Consider the following 22,028-nt stretch of genomic DNA (forward strand, 5'->3'; position numbering starts at 1 on the left):
CGGAGGGGCTTCTCCTGAGTTAATACGGATATATGTTTACAATGCTCCCGTGGTTTTATTTGGGAGCTTCACGCAGAGCATAACTGTTCTGTATTCTGTGTTTATTTTTGGGTTTTTTGCTTTGCTTCCTTTTTTGTCATTGTAGCTATTTACTTATTTATTGGTGATGCTTTGTGCAGTGTTAGGGTTTGTTTTGGATTGTAGGGTAGGTCAGTAGTTAGTAGATAGTAGGTGAATTGTAATTTGTGTTTATTTATCTTTTATTATACTGATGTTTGTTATTGATTGTATTTTTCAATAATTTTATATGTTCATTAAGTTAAATATATTGTTCATAAATATATTTACAAAAAAATAAGAAAAGGAAGTAAGCATATGCCAGGTCTAGACATGAAAGATTGAGAGAATCTTTAGAAGTGTATAAAGGCAGTAGGAGTTTACTGAAGAGGAAAATCAGAAGAGCGAAAAGGATACATGAGATAGTTTGACAATTAGGGTTAAAGAGAATCCCAAGAGCTTTTACAAATACATTGAGGACAAAAGAGTAACTCGGAGTCGAATATTGCTCGTCAAAGATCAGCAAGGCAGCCTTTGAGCCTCAGGGGATGGGGGAGATAGTAAACAAAACTTTGCATCGCTATTTACTCTGAAGAACCATGGAGGATATACAATGTGGGGAAATAGATGGTGACTTCATGAAAAATGTCCATCTTAAAGAGGAGGAAGTGCTGGATGTCTTGAAATACAAAAAGGTGGATAAAGCCCCAGGACCTGATCAGGTGTCCCCTCGAAATCCCTGGGAAGCTTGGGAAGTGATTGCTGGGCCCCCTGCTGAGATATTTGTATCATTGTTAGTCACAGGTGATGTGCCAGAGAGTGGAGGTTGGCTGATTTGGTGCCATTATTTCAGAAAGGTTGTAAGTTCAGGCCAGGGAACTACAGATGTCAGTAGTGAGCAAGTTGTTGGAGGGAATTCCGAGGGACAGGATTTACATGAATTTGGATAGGCAAGGACTGATTTGGGATAGTCAACATGGCTTTGTGCATGGGAAATCTTATCTCATTAATGTGATTGAGTTCTTTGAAAAAGTTTCAAAGAGGATTGGTGAGGGCAGAATGGTGGACATGATCTATGTGGACTTTAGCAAGGCGTTCCAAAAGGTTCCCCATGGGAGACAATTGAGCAAGGTTTGGTCTCATGGAGTAAAGGACGAGCTGGCCATTTGGAGACAGAACGGGCTCAAATTTAGAAAACAGAGGGTGGCGATTGTGCGTTGTTTCTCATACTGGAGGCCTGTGACAAGTGCCTCAAGAATCGGTGATGGAGCCACGACTTTACGTTATTTCTTTCAATGATTTGGATATGACCATAGGAGGTATAGTTAGTAAGTTTGCAGATGACACCAAAATTGGAAGTGTAGTGGAAAACAAAGAAGGTTATCTCAGATCTCAATGGGATCTTGATCAGATGGTCCAATGGGTTGAGGAGTGGCAGATTGAGTCTAATTTAGATAAATACTAAGTAAAACATTTTGGAAAGGGAAATCTTCGCAGTCCTCCGGAATGTTGCTGAACAAAGACACCGTGGGGTGCAGATTCATAGCTCCTTGAAAGCAGAGTGGCAGGTCGATAAGATAGTGAAGAAGGCGTTTGGTATCTTTCCCTTGTTGGTCAGAGCATTGAGTATTGGAGTTAGGAGGTAATGTTGTGGATGTACAGGACATTGGTGAGGCCACTTTGGGAATATTGTGTGCAATTCTGGCCTGCTTCCTCTCAGAAGGATGTAGTAAAATATGAAACAGTTCCAAAAAGTTTGACAAGTATGTGGCCAGGATTGGAGGATATGTGCTAAATGGAAAAGCTGTATGCGCTGGGGCGAGTTTCTCTGGAGCATCAGAGGCTGAGGACTGACCTTAAAGAGGTTCATAACTTCATGAAGGGCTTGGATAGCGTAAGTGGACATAGTCGTTTCCATTTGGTGGGGGAGTCTAGAACTAGAGGGCGTATATTTAGGGTGAGATGGGAAAGATATAAAAGGTACCTAAGGGGCAACGTTTTCACGCAGAGAGTGATGCGTCGATGGAAGGAGCTACCTGACGAAGTGGTGGATGCTGGGACAACTGCATTATTTAAAAGGCATCTGGATGCATATATGAAAAGGAAGGGTTTAAAGGGATATGAGCGAAATGCCTACAAATGGGATTCAATTCAGTGGGAATATCTGGTCGACATGGATGCGATGAATCGAAGGGTCTGTTTCCGTGCTGTACATCTCTATGACTCTCTGAATCTACGACTCCGGGCACAGGTGAAGTGCCAGATGACTGGAGGATAATTAATGGGGTTCCTTTGTTCAAGAAAGGCAGCAGACATCGGAAAGGACATTAGAGGCCAGTCGGCTGACATCAATGTTCGGGAAAATATTTTTTAAAACTTCTGAGGGACAGGATTAATCAACATTTGTAAAAGCAACCATAAATCAAGGAACAACAGGCAGGGATTGATTGTAGAGTGATCCTGTCTGACTAATTTAATTGAGTATTTGGAAAAGGTCATTAAATATATATTTTCAAGGAATAATTAGTGTTATGGAGCTGACCAAACCCCCACAAAATATATAGCCCAGACCCTAACTCATTTATTTTATTCAGAGACAATTGTAAAGTGCTGTGTTCCTGATGTGATTCAACTGGTCCATGACAAGGCTTTAAGCAAAAGACACTTTATTCTTACAATACAGTGAAAATACAGAGAAAAGAATTGGTTTAATTTTAACTGTTAAAATACTTAAAAAGATATTACATAATTTAACTTCTAATCATCAACTATTTCAATGTAACAAGCTCCCATAAGCACACACTTGGCACTGACAAATTCAGCAAAACAGGTTTTTCTCGCTTGCAATCTCTGTTCCAGTCCAGGAGATAGAAACACCAACAGAAACACTCCAGCAGCAGTGAGACAACTCAAAGTTTTTATGCAGCAGAGAGAGAGAGAGAGACAAAGTTGTATCTGTCAACTTCAACAGCCAACTCCACACCCCAAATGTAGACAAAGCAAAAACCCCGGGTATATCTGAGCCAGAGTTCCACTCAGTCATGGTTCTTTTGGCTAATTTAAGGAAAAATATTCTTGGAACTCAAAACAGTTTACTTGTTGCTACTGAAGCAGGTAGTCCGTCATCAGTGGTAACACCTCCTTATCCTTATGAGAGAAATAGCACAGAGCAAATCTCTCTTAAAGGCACAGTTCCTTCACATTAGTCAATGTGCGCATAGCATGAAATTTGGAATTACTGTTGATAGTGAGTAGAGTGGTCTCTGGTCGGCAGAGACAAGTTTGACCAAAGGGTCTGTTTCCATGCTGTATATCTGTATGACTCTATGAGTCTAACATTTATCAGATGGTAAATTGGTAGAGCAATGGCTGATGGCATTTAACCTGGAGAAGTGCAAGCGAGTACATTTTGGGAGTTCTAATAAGGAAGGATATATACAATCATTTGTGTATATTTTAATCTCACTATAATTCTTTTAAAAGATTCTCAATTGCCAAATGTAGACGAAACTGCAAGTAACTGCTTCCAGTTGATGTTTGCCTGAGCTAATTGACAACTGCTACTGAAATAGGCCTTCCCCCAACTTACAGAACTTCTGCACTACACTGAACACTTTCCATAATGACATTGACACCTACAGAATTATGGTCAGTCTGCATAAAATGCTTGCCCACTGCTACATTAACCATTGTCCCAGATACATTCCCTTAGATTATGTCTAGCATTGCCCTTCTTGACGAGGACAAATTACATGACCTGATGAGGATCAAAACGATTTTGATGTACAAGTCCCTAACTCGCTGAAGGTGTCAGCAGAAGCAGACAGGATTGTGAAGAAGACATATGGGATGTTGCCTTCATAAGTGAGGCATTAAATATAGAAGCAAGGAAGTCATCTACCAACTTTAGAAAACATTGTTTGGCCACAGATGGAATACTACTTGCAGTTCTGGTTTCCTATTGGTCATTTGAGTCGCCATGTCGTTTTGCTCAAAAGCTGTTTCCTTCCGGCCGCATCGTTCGAGACATCAGAGGAGTGAGCAGGACATTTGATAATTGCCAATTGAGAGGGCAGTTGAATCGGACTGAGGGGATTAGCAGCACAGGCAGCATTGAGGATAGGGGTTCATTGTTAAAGTACAGATTAGAGACAGCCCAGGGAATCCCCTGTAAATTCAATCTGTAAGCCTCTCTTGTTTCGTCACTGAAATCGTACTCTTTGGTAGTCTGGAATAAAAAAACCTCTTACAGTTTAGTCTAATTTTAATCATCCCCTTTATTTACCAAGAGCATCACTGTTACAATATAACAGTGGAGGGGAATAATTCACGAGAGAAGTTATTTCATACAAAGTTTCATTTCGAGATCAGAATTAAACACTGTTCGTAATTTCACAAACGAGCAGCCGTGAATGTTATCACTTGATGTCCTGGTGATACAGATTCACTGATGTTCAGGCAAATATTCTCAATTGTCTTACCCTCCGTGCCTCTCTATTTCCCAGTGTGCAGCAAATGGCTTCTATTATTCAACATAACATTGTTGTCTAAATGTTTAAGGATAAGTTTTAAAGCTCTGTACTTTCTCACTACCATATCCATAAGACCATAGGACATAAGAGCAGGAAATCGGCCATTCAGCCCATCAAGTAAACTCTGCCATTCAATCCTGCCTGATAACTGTCCCAAACCCATTCTCCACTTTCTCCCCGTTACACTTGATCGGTACATACGCAGTGGTCAGTTTCTTTAAATGGTCATTTTTAGATGGTAAACTTCGCACATTTGATGCATTTAAATAAAAAAATGGAAATTAGTCAAAAAAGTAAAACAAATCTTCCAGTAACTCCGTCCAGCCAGTCCCAGATACATATGCAGTAAGATACGTACATTGTTACATCCCAACCAGAGGTAAAATAAAAAGGTAAAAGACTAAGATTAGCTTTGGAGAAAACCTTTATTTAAAACTCCACTCTGATACTCTTCAGCATTCCTGTAATTCAGGAGATCCACCTCGTCCAAGACGGGTCATGCATTCCAAGGGAATTGCTTTTTCACTCCTACATTGCAGCCACCATTTAAATATTGGGTTTCCATGATCAGTGTCCAGGTCAGTACCAGGAGCTTCTTTTCAAACATTCATTGGTGAGGGCAAAGCTCCTGATGTGTTGTCCAAAGTTCCCATTTCTGTGTTATCACAGATTGAACAAAATCTGTTTGAATATTTCCCTTTTAAAGCAGTCAGCTGTAACATCCTTTAATTCACTGGGTCTGATTCACTTGCATTATTCTCAGGTATAACAGCACAGGGGTTTGTTACATTCTGGAATTTATAATCCTGAGGATTGTCCCCAAATTCAAAAGAGGTGAACTCAAAAGGCTCTGGGGATCATGCAAGTGTCACAATGGATTCACATTTTTAAAACATTCATTCTGGGAATAAGGGCTTCTCTGGCTAAGTCAGCATTTATAATCCATCCATAATTAACGGGAGTTAGCTGCCTTATTGAGCTGCTGCAGTTCATTTGTGGAGGTCCAACCACTGTGCTGCAAGACAGAGAGTCTCAGAGTAAAAAATGAGGTCTGCAGATGCTGGAGATCACAGCTGCAAATGTGTTGCTGGTCAAAGCACAGCAGGCCAGGCAGCATCTCAGGAATAGAGAATTCGACAGAGCCAGTGAAATGGATGGTGAGCTTGGAGAGGAACCTGAGGGAAAGGAACTTGATTTTCTGAGTGAATCTGATCTTTTGTGTGTTACTCTGGATCACTCTAAAATATCAACACACAACCTTGTATCAAAATTGCTTCACAATACCAGCTACAGTATTTGCTCAGTGTTGACCTGGACTTTGGAAATGGCCTCAACAAAGACACCCAATCCAACCAACACTCTTCACAAATACCGGACACTTGTGCCTAAATGGGGAAAGCTGTTCCACAGAGTAATCAAGGTAGATCCTGACAGAATCAAACTCACAAGGCATACCCATCGCCTGGTGTTCGAGAAACTCATCATAGATAAGATCTGAGGAGGGGCCATAGTGAGGAAGGAATGAGCCTGCAGGACCATAAGCTCAAACATGATGAAGAGTCAAAAAGTGTGGTGCTGGAAAAGCACAGCATCCAAGGAGCAGGGGAGTCGATGTTTCAGACAATAGCTCTTCTTCAGGAATGTGGGGCGGGCCTTAAAGGAGCTGAGAGATAATTGAGAGGAAGGGTGGGGCTGGGAGGATGATAGCTAGGAAGGCGACAGGTTGATGAAGGTGAAGGGCGATGGTGGTGGGTCAGGCTGAAGGTGGAGCAGACGAGCAAAAAGGAAGATGGAAAGATACGATGATTCAAGAGGGCACTGCTAAGTCGGAGGGTTGGATCTGGGATAAGTTTCCGAGGGTAGATTTGGAAACTAGTGAGGTTCGATGTTGATGTCATGTGGTTGGTGAATCAGATGGCAGATGATGAAACTTTCTTCCTCCAGTTAGAGTCATAGAGTCCTAGAGATGTACAGCATGGAAACAGACCCTTTGGTCCAAGCAGTCCATGCTGACCATATCTGGTCGGCATGGACTGCTTGGAACGAAGGGTCTGTTTCCACCTCCCAGCACCCGGCCCATATCCCTCCAAAACCTTCCTATTCATATACCTATTCAAACGCCTTTTAAATGTTGCAATTGTACCAGCCTCCAACTCTTCCTCTGGCAGCTCATTCCATACACGTACCCCACTCTCTGCGAAACGTTTGCCCCATAGTTCTCTTTTCGATCCATCACCTCTCACCCCAAACTTATGCCCTCTAGTTCTGGTCTCCCCAACCCCAGGGAAAAGACTTTGCCAATTTACCCTATCCATGCCTCTCATAATTTTGTAAACCTCTATAAGGTCACACAACAGCATCTGACACTCCAGGGAAAACAGCCCCTGCCTGTTCAGCCTCACCCGAAAGCTCAAGTCCTTCAACTCATACAACAACATCTTTGTAAATGCTTTCTGTACTCTTTCAAGAGTCAGAACATGTTTCTGACAGCTGGGGATCAGAATTGCACACAATATTTCAACAGTGGCCTAACCAATGCCCTGTACAGCCACAACATGATCTCCCAACTCTTATGTTCAATACTCTGACCAATAGAGAAAACACACACCCAACGCCTTCTTCACTATCCTATCTACCTGTGACTCCACTTTCAAGGAGCAATGAACTTGCACTCCCAGGTCTCTTTGTACAGCAGCACACCCAGGGACCTTACCATTAAATGTATAAGTCCTGCTAAGATTTGCTTTCACAAAATGCAGCACCTCACATTTATCTGAATTAAACTCCATCTGCCACTTCTCAGCCCATTGGCCCATCTTATCAAGATCCTGTTGAAATCTGAGGTAACGCTCTTCGTTTCCACTACACTTCCAATTTTGGTGTCATCTGCAAACTAACTAACTGCAACTCTTATGCTCGCATTTGAAATATTTGTGTAAATGACAAAACGTAGAGGTCAACCCAGCACCGATCCTTGTGGCACTCCAATAGTCACAGGCCTCCTGTCTGAAAAACAATCCTCCACCACCTGCTTCTCTCTTCTACCTTTGAGCCAGTTCTCGATCCAAATGGCTAGTTCTCCCTGTAATGCGTGAGTTCTAATCTTGCTAATCAGTCTCGCATGGGGAACCTTGTCGAATGCCTTACTGAAGTCCATATATATCACATCTACTGCTCTGTCCTCATAAACCCTGATTGTTACTTCTTCAAAAATCTCAATCAAGTTTGTGAGACATGATTTCCCAAGCACAAAACCAACTTGACTATCTCTAATCTGCCCTTGACTTTCCAAATACATGTACATCCTTTCACTCAGGATTCCCTCCAACAACTTGCCCATCATCGACATCAGGCTCACTGGTCTATAGTTGCCTGTCTTGTCCTTACCACCTTTCTTAAACAGTGGCACCACATTAGACAACCTCCAGTCTTCTGGCACCTCACCTGTGACTATCGATGGTACAAATATCTCAGCAAGAGGCCCTGCACTCACTTCTCTAGATTCCCACAAAGTTCTCGGGTATACCTGATCAAGTCCTGTTGATTTATCCACCTTCATGCATTTCAAGACATCCAGCACTTCCTCCTCTGTAATATGGACAATTTTAAGACGTCACCATCTATTTTCCTACAGTCTATATCTTCCATATCCTTTTCCACAATAAATACATCTGCAAAACACTCATTTAGTATCTCGCTGTCCTTGGGTGATAGTTAATTGGCGGTGAAGGAGGCAAGTCCTTGACGGAGTAGGGGGAGATTTGAAGTATTTGAAGTGGTCAGCCATAGGGTGGTGCATGTGTCTGAGATGTTCTCTCAAACGATCTGTGAGTTGTCGTCCTGTCTCCCTGGTGTAGGTGCAGGTGCAAGGGAATGGAAGGTGCTGGGAGTTGGTATTGTTGGCAGGGGGTGTGGGCCTAATGAGAGTCACAGAGGATATGATCTCTGAAGAATTTTGAAATGGATGGGAGCGAAAGATATCATTGTTGGTTGGGTCTGAATGAAGGTGATGGAAATGGGCGTAGATGATGCCTTCTATCTGAAGATTGGGAGGGTGGAAGGTGAGCTCTGGGTGGGGAGCGTGGTTTGGGGTCGGGTGGGGTTCTATTGTTTGTAAATTGACGGCATGCAATGTAACTTTAAGAGAGTGAAAGCTATTTAACATCTGTCATGTCACCATGTGTGCTGGAAAATATAAAGATGTGTAATTTGACTGTTTCCTGTATAGCTGAGTTATTTTGCAGCAGAATGGATTTAACCAATCAGAGTAAATTATGCCTCAACATACGAAAAGTCAATCAAATTTCAATTATACTGTTGTGACAACATCCAACCAATGAGATGGTCCGATGTTTAATGTGTAAAACGTTGACATTTGGGATAGTGATTCAGAGAAATCACACCTTCTGTCACTGACAGACTGCTATATAAAACAACCTCTAAATGGTAGCTTACTTTTCATATGAAAACTCTGTGCAGCAGAAGATGGAAGATGACCCAGGGAGATCTACAATCAGAAGCGGATTGGCACCGCTGTCTGGTTTTTAAACTTGATTTGTTGTAAATTAAATAGGGCCTTTGTTGAATCAGGATATTTTTTATAGATGGGGAGGTAGATCACAAACGTTTAATAAAAAGGAGCCTTTGGGTTATAAATAGGTGTTGTTAAATGTTCATTTTAGAGTTATTGTTTCTTGACATCGTGGAATTTCTGTCATTCACTATCACTCACATTTTAACAGATTCCAAGGCAAGGTCAGCTTTTCTGTGTGTTTGGTTTCATGAGCAGAAGGGTTTGTGCCATATCATAAGATTATCTTTATTGCAGTTGGAGGGGTGGGGTTCAAGAATGGAGGTGCCAGAAGTGGAGGAAATGCCCTGGAGGACTTTGTTGACCACGTCAGAGGTGAAGTTGTAGCACTTGAGGTAGGAGGCCATCTGGGATGTTCTGGAGTGGAATTTCTCATCCTCGGAGCAGATGCAGTGGAGACAAAGGAATTGGAAGAAAAGGGTTGAGTTTTTACAGGAATGGGGTTGGGAGGAAGTACAGTCCAGGTAGCTGTCGGAGTCCATGCATTTGAAGCTGACGTCAAATTTAGTCGGTCACTGAAAATGGAGATGGAGATGTTTAGGACGGGGAGAGAGGTGTCTGAGATGTTTCCTGTCAGGATGGAAGATGTCCAGCCTCTCCGTCATCAATGTAGGATCGGAAAAGGTGGAGAATGGTGTTGGTGTAACTGCAGGAAATGGACAATTCCATGTTCCTGAGGAACAGGCAGGTATAGCTGGAGCCCATGTGAATGCTGTTGGTCACCCCTTGGGTCTGTAGGAATTGGGAGGATTCGAAGGAGAAATTTAAGGTGAGGATCACTTCAGGCATTTGAATGAGTGTGTTGGTGGATTGGTCCTGGTTGGGTTGGCTGGAGAGGAAGAAACATAGGTCTCGGAGGATATCCTCATGGCGGCTGGATGTGGACAGGGCCTGGACATCCATGTTGAATATGATGCATTGGAGGCCGGGGACCGAAAGTCATGGAAGAGGTGTAGTCCGTGGGAGGTGTTCTGAATGTATCATGACAGGAGAAGGTTAATGAGTGTGTCGGTGGGAGATGAAGTAATTCAGGGTTTGGAGGCCTTCATCATGGCCGATGGATGTGGACAGTGACTGGATGCCCATGATGAAGATGAGGCATTGGGCCTGGGGAAGTGAAAATCATGGTGGAGTTGGAGGGCGTGGGTGGTTCCCCAAATGTAATGTGACAGTGGAAGGGTATTGGTTGCGTTGACGCGAAAGAAAAAGACTGAGGTCTTGGAAGCTTTCATCATGGGGGAAGGATGTGGACAAGGACCAGATGGATGTCCATGGTGTAGATGCGGCAATGGGGGTCAGGGAACCTAAGTCATGGAGGAGGTGGCGGGCATGAGTGGTGTACCAAACGAAATGTGACAGTGGAAGTGTAGTGGATGTGTCGTCGGGAGAGGAAGTGATGTATGGGGTTGGAGGCCATCATCAATGTAGATGGAAGAGTACAGTGACTGGACGTTCTTGATGAAGATGAGGCATTGAGTGCTCGGGATCTGAAAATCATGGAGGAGGTGGAGGGCATGGGTTGATGGGAGAGGATGAAATGGAGGGCTTGGAGACCTTTGTCACGGTGGATGGATGTGTAGAGGGACTGGATGCCCTGTGTCGGTGAAAGTTTCAGAGAAAATCACCAGGACACATGCACTAAACAACCCCATCACCCTGTGGCCGATCACTTCAACGCTCCTTCCCACTCCGCCAAGGACATGGACCTACTCCACTGCCAAATCCTAGCCACCCGATACCTGGAGGAAGAACATCTCATCATCCACCGTGGGACCCTGCAACCGCATCGAATCAATGTCGATTTCATCAGTTTCCTCATTTCCCCTAACTGCACCTTATCCCATCATCCAAGAGTCCAACCCGGCAACCCAAGTGAACACATCCCTATCTAACCACCCTCTTTCCCACCCATCCGCTGCCACCCTCTGCTCTGACCTCCCACCATGACCCCCCACCTTCATCCCCATCGCGTTCCTAGCTACCTTCCCCCCTACCCTCACCCCAACCCTCTGATTTATCTCTCAGCCCCCTTTCTTCCCCCCAACCAACATTCCTGATGAAGAGCTTATGCTGACTTCATGATCCTTGGATGCTGCCTGACCGGCTGTGCTTTTCCAGCACTAAAGGTTTTGACTCTGATCTCCATCACCTGCAGTCCTCACTTTCTCCAACATAGTATGGGCAAGAGGACGTCGGCTCCCTCTCCACGGAATGGCACCTTGAGCACCACTGCCAAACCAAGATTGAGATTTCCTTGCTCCTCACAAAGGTGACTCTTGGTCAGTGATAATTGCATTGAATTGGCACCAAATTATTGCTTTGTAAATATAAGCCTCCTCAGAATTTGGAAAGACCTTGGGTCCTGACACACACTCATGAGGGATTTTACAGTGAATACCAAATATAGATATCAGAATAAATTCTGGCAGTGATGCCAATGACTACCTCCATTACTTTAGTGTCCAAACCCTACTGATATCTGAAGGAAGTCTTGAGGAAAACCTCATGGAAAGCTCCAACAATCTGACCAACAAGTTTCAACACATCAAATATTTCTCCAAACATCTCTTGAAAGTTGGAATGCTCCTTGCTGAAGTATTCCATGTCCTTAGTCATTTACAAAGTTCTGCAGAAGAGTGCTTGTTAATCATCAACTAAAACCTAAATTAAATGATGTACAGCTGACCCTGAGAAATGGATGGAGCACACACATGACATGGGACCTTCAATTACAATCCTCGATCATGGATTGATTTTTACTTTGCTTGAGATTTCTTTTCCTTCTTCGATTCACTTGCATTTGTTGCTTTCTTTCTCATGAGAAGCCTCAATGTTGTGATGCAGCTTCATTTTGTCTTGCTTCTTCTGGCGACAACTTTATACCTGTGGCAGAATAAGAAATTCAGACACTGCTAATACTGAATTGCAATAAATACAAATGGCATTGCACAGTTCAGTTTCTGGCAAATGGAGGGATTTCGCAATGCCAAAGGGGGATGATCAGATTTTCTCTTGTTGAAAAAACTCATTGCCTGGCACCAGTTGCAAGAGTTTTACTTGCCACTTGTTAGCCCAAACACGCATATTGTCCAGGTCTTGCTGCACTTGGACATGGACTGCACTTCAGTATCTGAGGAGTCACAAATGGGGCTAAACATTTTGCGATCATCAGGGAACATAATCTCTTCAAACATCATAATGAAGGGAGGGATCATAGACCAAGCAGCTGAAGGTGGTTGGGTTCATGACATTTATTCAATCCTACTGACTTCTTCTATCTTTAAAGTAAAACTAACAGCAAACAGGGTTTTCCAAAATAAGGGTCACAGAGCTCCAAATGTTTCAGACAAACCTTTGAAACAGCAAAGTTCTGGCTGTCAACTTGCTAGCAGCATCTCTGTTCTCTCTGTTCTCTTTCTGCACTCAGTCCTAAAGAACCCGAGAGAATGAAGTTCAGTGCAATTCTCATTCTGTGAATGAAACTGTGCAGCCACAAGTCCCCACCTTGCAATCCTGCTGGGATACCTAATCTTACAGGGATACTCATTGTGAGAGTGAAGCTTCCTTGCTGTTGTTATGGTTTCTCTCAGTCAGTTTAAGGACATCTTGTTGGGAGGTTTGGGCTAAGACTGCTGGGTTCATTTAAGTCACAATGACAGAATGGATACGATATAAAAGTAGGTTTCCAATTTGTGATGGGAACATTGACATTTTCCAAGCCACAAACCTTGCTAGCAAATGTTTTGAACATTCCAATCACTTCTAGATTTTGAGCGAGTAGGGAGCCAATGATGGGGAGTAAACATCTTGCTGGAACAAGGGATTTCTACTCTTAATTTCCACCCTTAAAACAAATAGTGTCCATACAACATCACAGCCAGCAATGATGCTATCTGGTTGAATACAATGACTGAAGAGGAAAAGGGCATGACTTTTAAGGACAAAGCAGATGGCTGGTTGGTTGCAGGGCAATAGCTACGTATCTGAGAGTCGAGTTGTCCGACCATCAAGTAAGTAGATTCTAATATTCAAAATAGTTAGGAGCTCTAAAATTGTAAATGTAGCAAAAACAACTTTAAACAGACCCCTCAATTTAGCATCAATTTTACTGGGAGCACATTATTGATGATATTGCTTGATTTGACATGCAGAACATATAATACAAGATAACCATATAGAGACATACCGTTCATTGAGGGCAGCCTTCTGTCTCATATATTTCTCGTGATGATGTTGCCATTGGGCACAGTTCCGTCATGATGGACACTCAGGGAATCAAAGGAAGGACCTGAGAGAGAGATGACTAACTATCAGAAATCAGGTTCAGGAACCCAACTACCTGTGAAGAACGATATGGAAGGTTTACACATGTCAATAAATACAATAATTCCACCTCTCAACAACTCCATTTTCAGTGAAGATGTGTGTCTAAGTTTGTGAGGTGGAAGTGGGTACTGCAGATGCTGGAGGTTAGAGTCAAGATTAGAGTAGTCCTGGAAAAGAACAGCAGATCAGGCAGCCTCCGAGAGCAGGAAATTCAATGTTTTGTGCGACAGCCCTTCATCAGGAATGGGGCTAGGAGCCTCGGGGATGGAAAGATCCATGGGTAGGTTTGGGGCTGAGGAGGGAGGTAGCTGAGAGTGCAACAGGTGGATGGAGGTGGTGGTAAAGGTGATAGGTTGGAGAGGAGGGTGGTGTGGAGAGTGGGAAGGAAGATTGAGAGGTGAGACATGTCATGAGGACAGTGCTCAGCTGGAAGGTTGGAACTGGTGTCAGTTCGGTGGAGGGGAATTAAGGAACCTGGTAAAATCGACCTGGATGTCATGGGGATGATGGGTCCTGAGGCAGAAGATAAGGCGTTCTTCTTCCAGGCGTCAGTTCATGAAGAAGTGGGGATGGAGGAGGCCCAGGACCTGCATGTCTTTAGCAGAGAGCGAAGGGGAGTTGACATGTTTGGCCACGGGGTGGTGGGGTCTGATCGGTGCAGGTGTCCTAGAGATGTTCCCTGAGGGGCGCTGTGAGAAGGGGTCCGGCCTCTTCAATGTAGAGGAGACCACATCGGAAGCAACAGGTACAATAAATGATATGTGTGGAAATCCAGGTGCAATTTGATGGATGTGGAAGGCTCCTTTGGGGCCTTGGAGGGAGGTAGGGGATGCTGGAGGTATGGATGCCTGGAGAAAGAACTTCTCATCTGTTTGCACAAAAGACATGATGAGCACACTTCTGATATATGTAAATCTCTTCTTCCAATGTAGTGAAATGTGAGTCATCATGACTTTGTCAATTTCAGCTTACATTTGACTAATCTAAAAAAAAATTCACTGATAGACTTCAATAAGGCGGCAGGCACATGAATTGAAACAGGCCATGACAAACCGTTCAATGTCAATCTTCTTGGAATCTATTTGTTGATGATGACATTATTCTTCAACCTCTCTTCAAATAGCCTCTTCAGATCGTCCAATGAATCACATTCACACCTAGAACGATGACTCAGTAAGAAATCATGATGGTGTAGCTCAGCTTCCATCATTTTAACTGATCGTAAAGCCAAGTGCCTCCAGTTTATCAGTTGACACATCTATTGTGATGTTTGATATCACTGTGATACACATTAAGGTGCATTGTGATGGCACAGTCTGCACCCTCAGTTATATGACTCACATGGTGATGATAGTTCATCTGGCAACACTTGAGCTTTCATCATCATCGAACAACAGAATTTTCGTAAAAGAATATAATTGCACAAAGGTGGTCAAATGCTCGGAAATTGGATGGAATATGGAACATTAAAAACAATGAAATGAATGGATAATGAATGAACGTTTGCATACAATAGAGAGCTGACTAAAAGCAAAAGACATAAAAAGGGTAGTTACTAAAACAAAATGCATGAACAGTCCAATAGGAAATGAGTCAGGGAGTTAATAGTGTAAAATAAGGAGCTGATGGATTCTCAGGGGAATGTAGCACAAACAGCCAAGTTTCAGATATCAAGACAGGCTCTACCGTAATGAGGGGTCCCAAGCGATCGGTTGTGTTAGGGGACTGTCTTATCAAAGATGTTTCCACGCACAACAGCGCAAAATCTGAATGATGTGTTGTCTCCCTGGTGTTGGCACCAAGGATGTCTCAGAGATGGTGCAGAATGTTCTCAAAGGGGAGAGGGACCAGCAGGGGGTCATTGTACACATTGTAACTAATGACGTAGGAAGGGAAAAGGATGAGATTCTGGAAAGAGAATATAGAGAGTTGGGCAGGAATTTAAAAAGGAGGTCCTCAAGGCTAGAAGAATCTGGATTACTCCCGGTGCTTTGAGCTAGTGAGGGTAGGAATAGAAAAGAATGGAGCAGATCTAACAATTGAAGTTCTAAATTGCAGGGAGACTAATTTTGATGGTGTGAGGCAAAACTTTCAAAAGCTGATTGAGAGAAGATGTTCGTAGGTGAAAGGAGAAGTGGAAAATGGGAAGCTTTCAGAAATGAGATAAAGAGAATCCAGAGACAGTATATTTCTGTTAGGGTGAAAGGACAGGCTTTTAGCTGCAGGGACTGCTGGACGACGAGAGTAATTAAGAGTATGATTAAGAAAAAAATGGGGGACTCGGCAATATGGTAGGGATTCTGTAGAACTGCTGTGGACAGCTCTGCCTAACAGCCAAGGTATACTGGTGTCTTTTGCCAAGACATGGCCAACTTATGTGGTGGAATTATTAGTTTAAAACCTGACAGAACACATCGTTGTTCATATTTGGGAGTGGGAAGGATGCCAAAGGGGAAAGGATTGAGTCAACAGCAGCAGGGAGGACACTTCCCTGCAGCATCAGGCATACCAGAGACAGCAGCAACAGCAGACTCTCCTGACACCCCCCTTACCCTCCCCCACCAGGGATGTGACAGACTCACAGGAATCTGCTGCAGCGATGGAGAGACTGGCCTTGAACGTTGGGGCTGCAATTGAGGAGATCCGTGGGGAGATTCGTGCCCAGATCCAACCGATCGTGTCCATGCTTCAGATGCATGAGCAGGAGATCCAGGGTCTTGGGGAGCGGCTGGAGGAATTGGAGGGTTGAACTCAGGCCTCAGAAGCTGCAATGGACTCCTCATCCATTTGGATCCAGGTGCTGGAACGAGATGTGCGGGCCTTGTGAAACCGTATCGAAGACCTCGAAAATCAAGTTCGGAGAATACATCTCCGAATGGTCATGCTCTCTGAAGGTGTGGAAGGTGAGCAGCCAGTCAGCTTCTTTAAAAGCTGGCTGCCAAAGTACTGTGGCCTCCTCATCGAGTCCATCAGGCTGCAGATTGAAAGGGCTTATCGGGTTAGAGTGCACAGGTCAGGGCCGGTGCAGTGCCCCTGCCCGTTCTAGTACATTTCCACTCAAATAAGGAGAAACAAAAAGTGATAGAAGCTTCTAGATTACTGGGAAATGATCCACAGGCACTGCTGTACAAGGGGTCAAAAATCATGTTTTTCCAGGATTTCTCAGCAGCTTTAATTTAAAAGAGTAAGTCCTTCGATGAAGTTCAGAAGAGGCTGAAGAACCTGAGTATCCAGTCCTCCATGAGATACCCTGCAGTGCTTCACTTCAGCCACGAGGACTCAGTTTATACATTTGACTCAGAGGATAAAGTTAAGAACTTTGTAGATATCTTAAAATAGACGGACTTACCTGAAGAGTACAGTTAATGTTTGTTCTCATTTCCTTCTCTCCCCGTGATTTCCCTTCCTTTTTTAATTCATTTCTTTCTCTCTCATCATTTCCGTTCTGTAAAGGGGGAGAAGTACTTGGAATAAGTTGATCCTTTTATGAAATAACTGGATTTTCTGATGGGATGTTTTGTGGTCTCCCCTTTTGCTTTGTTTGTTCTGTTTCTCTTTGAGTCACAGGTAGCGGTGACATGAAGCCAGGGATGGGTGGAGTGCTCATTGTCGATTTGTCGATTTTCAGTTGATTTCAGGATCATCTCCCTGTTTTTTGTTTGACCTAAGTCTGGGCACCGTCCAGGTTTGAAGGAGCTGTGAACGAGGGGGTTGGTTGGTTGAGTGCCCCCAGTGGGCAAGGGGAAGAGTCTTCCATTCAAGGTTTGTAAGGAGGGTTCTACCTCCGAGCGGTTCAACGCTCTCTGAAAGGGGATTTGGCTAATATCTTATTAAATGGTGCACCTGGAACATCAAGGGAAGTCATTCACCTTTTCAAAGGAAAAATGTGCTTTCCAGCCTTAAGAGGGAAAGGGTTGACATCACTTTGTTGCTAGAAATCTATCTTGAATATGAGGAACACCTAAAATTTCAACACGGCTGTCTATTCTTTTCATCCGTTACTCCTAAAAGTAAGGGAGTGTCTGTACTTATCCAGAAAAATCTTCCGTTCAAATTATTAGAGCGGGTGAAAGATGAGCAGGGACGGTTTGTGATACCTAAAGCTCTGTTGTCCGATGCATCCCCTCAAAGTTTTGTTTTGTGCTTTCTCTAAGCTGAGTGTTTTTGGAACATGGAACACCGTGGGCAGCATGTTGGTACAGTGGTTAGCACTGCTGCCTCACAGCGCCTGCAACCCGGGTTCAAATCCTGACACAGGCGACTGACTGTGTGGCGTTTGCACGTTCTCCCCGTGTCTGTGTGGATTTTCTCTGGGTGCTCCAGTTTCCTCCCACAGTCCAAAGATGTGCGGGTCAGGTGAATTGGCCGTTCTAAATTGCCCATAGTGTTAGGTAATGGGGTAAATGTAGGGGTATGGGTGGGTTGTGCTTTAGTGGGTCAGTGTGGACTTGTTGTTCCGAAGGGCCTGTTTCCACACTGTAAGTCTAATCTAAGTATTATAGGGGGGGTGGAATTTGAATTGTCTTTTGAATCCAACAGTGGATAGGATGCCTTGTGGGGCCCCCAACTATTAGTTTGCAGGCCAAGCAGGTGGCTGACTTATGTGAGGAGTTGGGGCTGATGGATATTTGAAGATGTCTTCACCCTACTGGCAGGAACATCACCTCTTTTTTAAGCCCACATGAATGTCACATGATAATTGATCTCTATCTGGCTCCCGCAGCCCTTCTGGATTCGATTATGGGTTGTACAATTGGGGACATAGCTATCTCAGATCATGCGCTGGAACACTTGGAGGTGAAGGCAATGAGTGAGGGGCTAGATTTGTGACACTGACGTTTGGACCTTTCTGTCCTTAAGGAATCCAAATTTGTGGAATACTTTTTGAAGGAGTTTCAGGAATTCCTGAATATCAACTCAGGCACAGCTAGTAGTCCATCTATGCTATGGGAGACCACTATGGCCTTTGTTAGGGGATTAGCTATTTCCTACTCGGTTAGCCGGAAACGACAGAAGGAGGAACAGCAGCGTCTACTTGAGACGTGATTGTAAGCCGCCGAGTCGCCACATTTTGTGGGGCCTTCGCTACAGCGGATCACGGCCCTCCAGGCTGCCTTGAACTCAATACTGACATACAACGCAAACAACCTGCTTTCGCTAGTCAAACGCTTTCTGAATATCGGGATCGGCCAGGGATGTATTTAGCGTACGTGACGAGGAAAAAGAATGCTCCCCAATCTGTTACTACAATCCGAGACTGTGCCAGGGTCCTTACATACGATGCTAAAATGATTAATGAGGCTTCTACTCTGAATTGTTTCGGTCAGAACGTTGCGAGGACAGGAAAGCTAAAATGGAAGCCTTTTTTAAAAACCTGGAACTCTCAGGGGTTACCTTGGAACAGGCCTCTCTCCTTAATTCCCCCTTGACAGTTCAGGAAATACAGGGGGCAACTAACCAACTTCAGAGTGGGAAAGCGCCTGGCCCTGATGGTCTCCCGGGTGAGTTTTATAAGGGGTTTATAGGTATTCTGTCAGGGTCAATGTTGGAGGTGTACAATCACTCCTATATGCATGAATGCCGACCAACATCTTTGAGAGAAGCGATTATTTCCTTAATTTTTAAGAAGGGGAAGAAACCTAATGATTGTACCTCATATAGACCCATCGCTCTATTAAATTCAGATTTCAAGATTCTGTCCAAGATCCTGGTATTGAGATTGAAAAATGTGTTGCCCATATTGTTAAAGAGAATCAGACAGGCTTTATAAGGGGCCATCGGTCCTCTTAATAATATTAGAAGCTGGCTGGATATGGTCCAAGTTTGTCAGCAACGATCGATTCAGGGTTCGGTGATTTCCTTCGGTGCGGAGACAGCATTTGACCGGGTGGAATGGCCGTATCTTAGAACAGTTTGGGTTGGATGGGGTCCTTGCTCGGTGGGTGAGGTTTTATATCGCCACCCTCTGGCGGTGGTCATCCCCAACGGGGTGAAGTCTGTGAATTTTAGGATTGGTAGGGTTAGTCGGCAAGGGTGTCCCCTCTCACCGTTGTTGTTCACATTGGTGATAGATCTGCTGGCAGAGGCCATTTGTCAGAACGTCCACATACCCGCTCCCAAAATGGGATCGAGGGCACACAAGATTACTTTGTATGTGAGTGATGTCCTTCTGTTTTTGTCACCCTCGATGATCTCCGTACACCATTTGATACAATGTATCAATTCATTGGGGCTATTTCAGGATGTTAGACTAACTTTGCTCAATCAGAGGCTTTCCCTTTGGGAAACCTTAAGGATATGCCAGAAGATGAAGGTGACCCTAAGTTGCCTTTTAAGTGGTCACGGGCAGAGTTCCGATATCTCGGCATTTTTATTACCCCCAAGTTTGATCTGTTATTTCGGAATAACTTTGATCACTTGCTCAACAATATTAGGGGAGCTCTCCTGAGATTGGTGGCTCTTCCAATTTCATGGCTGGGTTGAATATCTCTCATTAAAATGAATGTTTTTCCTCATCTGATCTCTCCCATGCAGATGTTCTCAACAGTGTTTCCCAGGTCCATGCTGCAGAAGCTTATGGGATGGTTTGGTTCCTTTATCTGGCATCTTGGGCGGCTCCTCATTAAACTTACTAAATTGCAGTTGCCTCAAGGAGGGGGAGGAGTTGATTTCCCAGACGTCAGGAGGCATCAATTTAGTTCCTTGTTGTCCTTTTTCTGCAATTGAGTAGGTTACGGTCCTAACTCAGAGCGAGGGTTGCTTATCCAAGACTTTGCCACTAATGCCTATAATTGGCATGCCAGGGTTCCGACCAGGGATGATGGACTCAGGGTTCAATGTATGGGCAGTGAAAGGAGTTTCTAGTTTGAGAGACTTGTTTCAGGCGGACGTTATAATGTCTTTTGCGCAACTGAGCGGCAAATACGGGTTGGCCAGTAGAGATCTTTTCCTTCTTTCTCAGTTAGGGATTTCATCCAGAAGAAGACTACCCTTCTCACTGAGCCCTATAAGCCCGATACAGAGAGGGTGTTGCTACGTTCCACAAGCACCCTTTCGGTTAGTGCCCTCTATTGCCTTCTGGGTGGCAGGGCCTACCTGGTTATGTGACGTGTGGAAGCAAGAGCTGGGAGTGGAGATCTCTTCTCAAACATGGGAGAAAATGTTGGAGAATGCTCGCAAGATCTCAAACTGTAATAGGACATACGCTACGCAATTAAAAGTTCTGCACAGGGTTCATCTGGCACTAGTGCGTCTGGCGCAGTTTAATAAAGGAATATCTTCAGTGTGCCCCAAATGTAAAATAAGTGTAGGTACTCTTACCCATTGCTTCTGGACATGCCACAGGCTCCATGTTTATTGGAGTGCTGTGGTGGGAGAGATCGGGAGGGTGATGTCAAAGTTGACTGATTTCTCTCCTCTTCGGTCTACTGAATTTACCACCTTTAGATGGGCATGTGAAGTAACTGTTTAATCTTCTTGCATACTGTGCACGGAAGAATATTCTGATGAACTGGGTGTCTGAGAACCTGCCGGGTTTGTTGGGATGGCAGAAATTAATTATGGAACACATTCCCTTGGACTTTTTTACGAACATGGTGCACCACACAACAGACCATTTTTAGGAAACGTGACAGCCCTGCTTGAGTTATTTGGATGTCGATTTGTCAGTTATCTTAACCAAGGCACTTGTTTAACCAGGATGGGTCGGTTTGTCAAGCCATGGACCCCGGAACCGTTTCTACTGAGTTAATATGGATATATGTTTACAATGCTCCCGTGGTTTTATTTGGGAGCTTCACGCAGAGCATAACTGTTCTGTATTCTGTGTTTATTTTTGGGGTTTTTTTTGGCATTGCTTCCTTTTTTTTTCATTGTAGCTATTTACTTATTTATTGGTGATTCTTTGTGCAGTGTTAGGGTTTGTTTTGGATTGTAGGGTAGGTCAGTAGTTAGTAGATAGTAGGTGAATTGTAATTTGTGTTTATTTTTCTTTTTATTATACTGATGTTTGTTATTGATTGTATTTTTCAATATTTTATATGTTCATGAAGATAAATATATTTTATAATAAATATATTTACAAAAGAATAAGAAAAGGAAGTAGGCATATGCCAGGTCTCGACATGGCAGATTGAGAGAATCTTTAGAAGAGTATAAAGGCAGTAGATTAGATTACTTACCGTATGGAAACAGGCTCTACGGGCCAACAAGTTCACATCGACCATACGAAGAACAGCCCAACCAAACCAATTCCCCTATACCTAACACTACGGGCAATTCAGCATGGCCAATTGACCTAACCTGCACATCTTTGGACTGTGGGAGGAAACCGGAGCACCTGGAGGAAACCCACGCAGACACGTGGAGAATTTGCAAACTCCACACAGACAGTTGCCCGAGGCAGGAATTGAATCTGGATCTCTGGCGCTGTGAGGCAGCAGTGCTAACTACTGTGCCACCATGCCGCAGTAGGAGTATACTTAAGAAGTAATTCAGAAGAGTGAATAGGATGCATGTGATAG

Source organism: Hemiscyllium ocellatum, chromosome 1, assembly GCF_020745735.1.
Source record: "Hemiscyllium ocellatum isolate sHemOce1 chromosome 1, sHemOce1.pat.X.cur, whole genome shotgun sequence".
Taxonomy (NCBI): Eukaryota; Metazoa; Chordata; class Chondrichthyes; order Orectolobiformes; family Hemiscylliidae; genus Hemiscyllium; species Hemiscyllium ocellatum.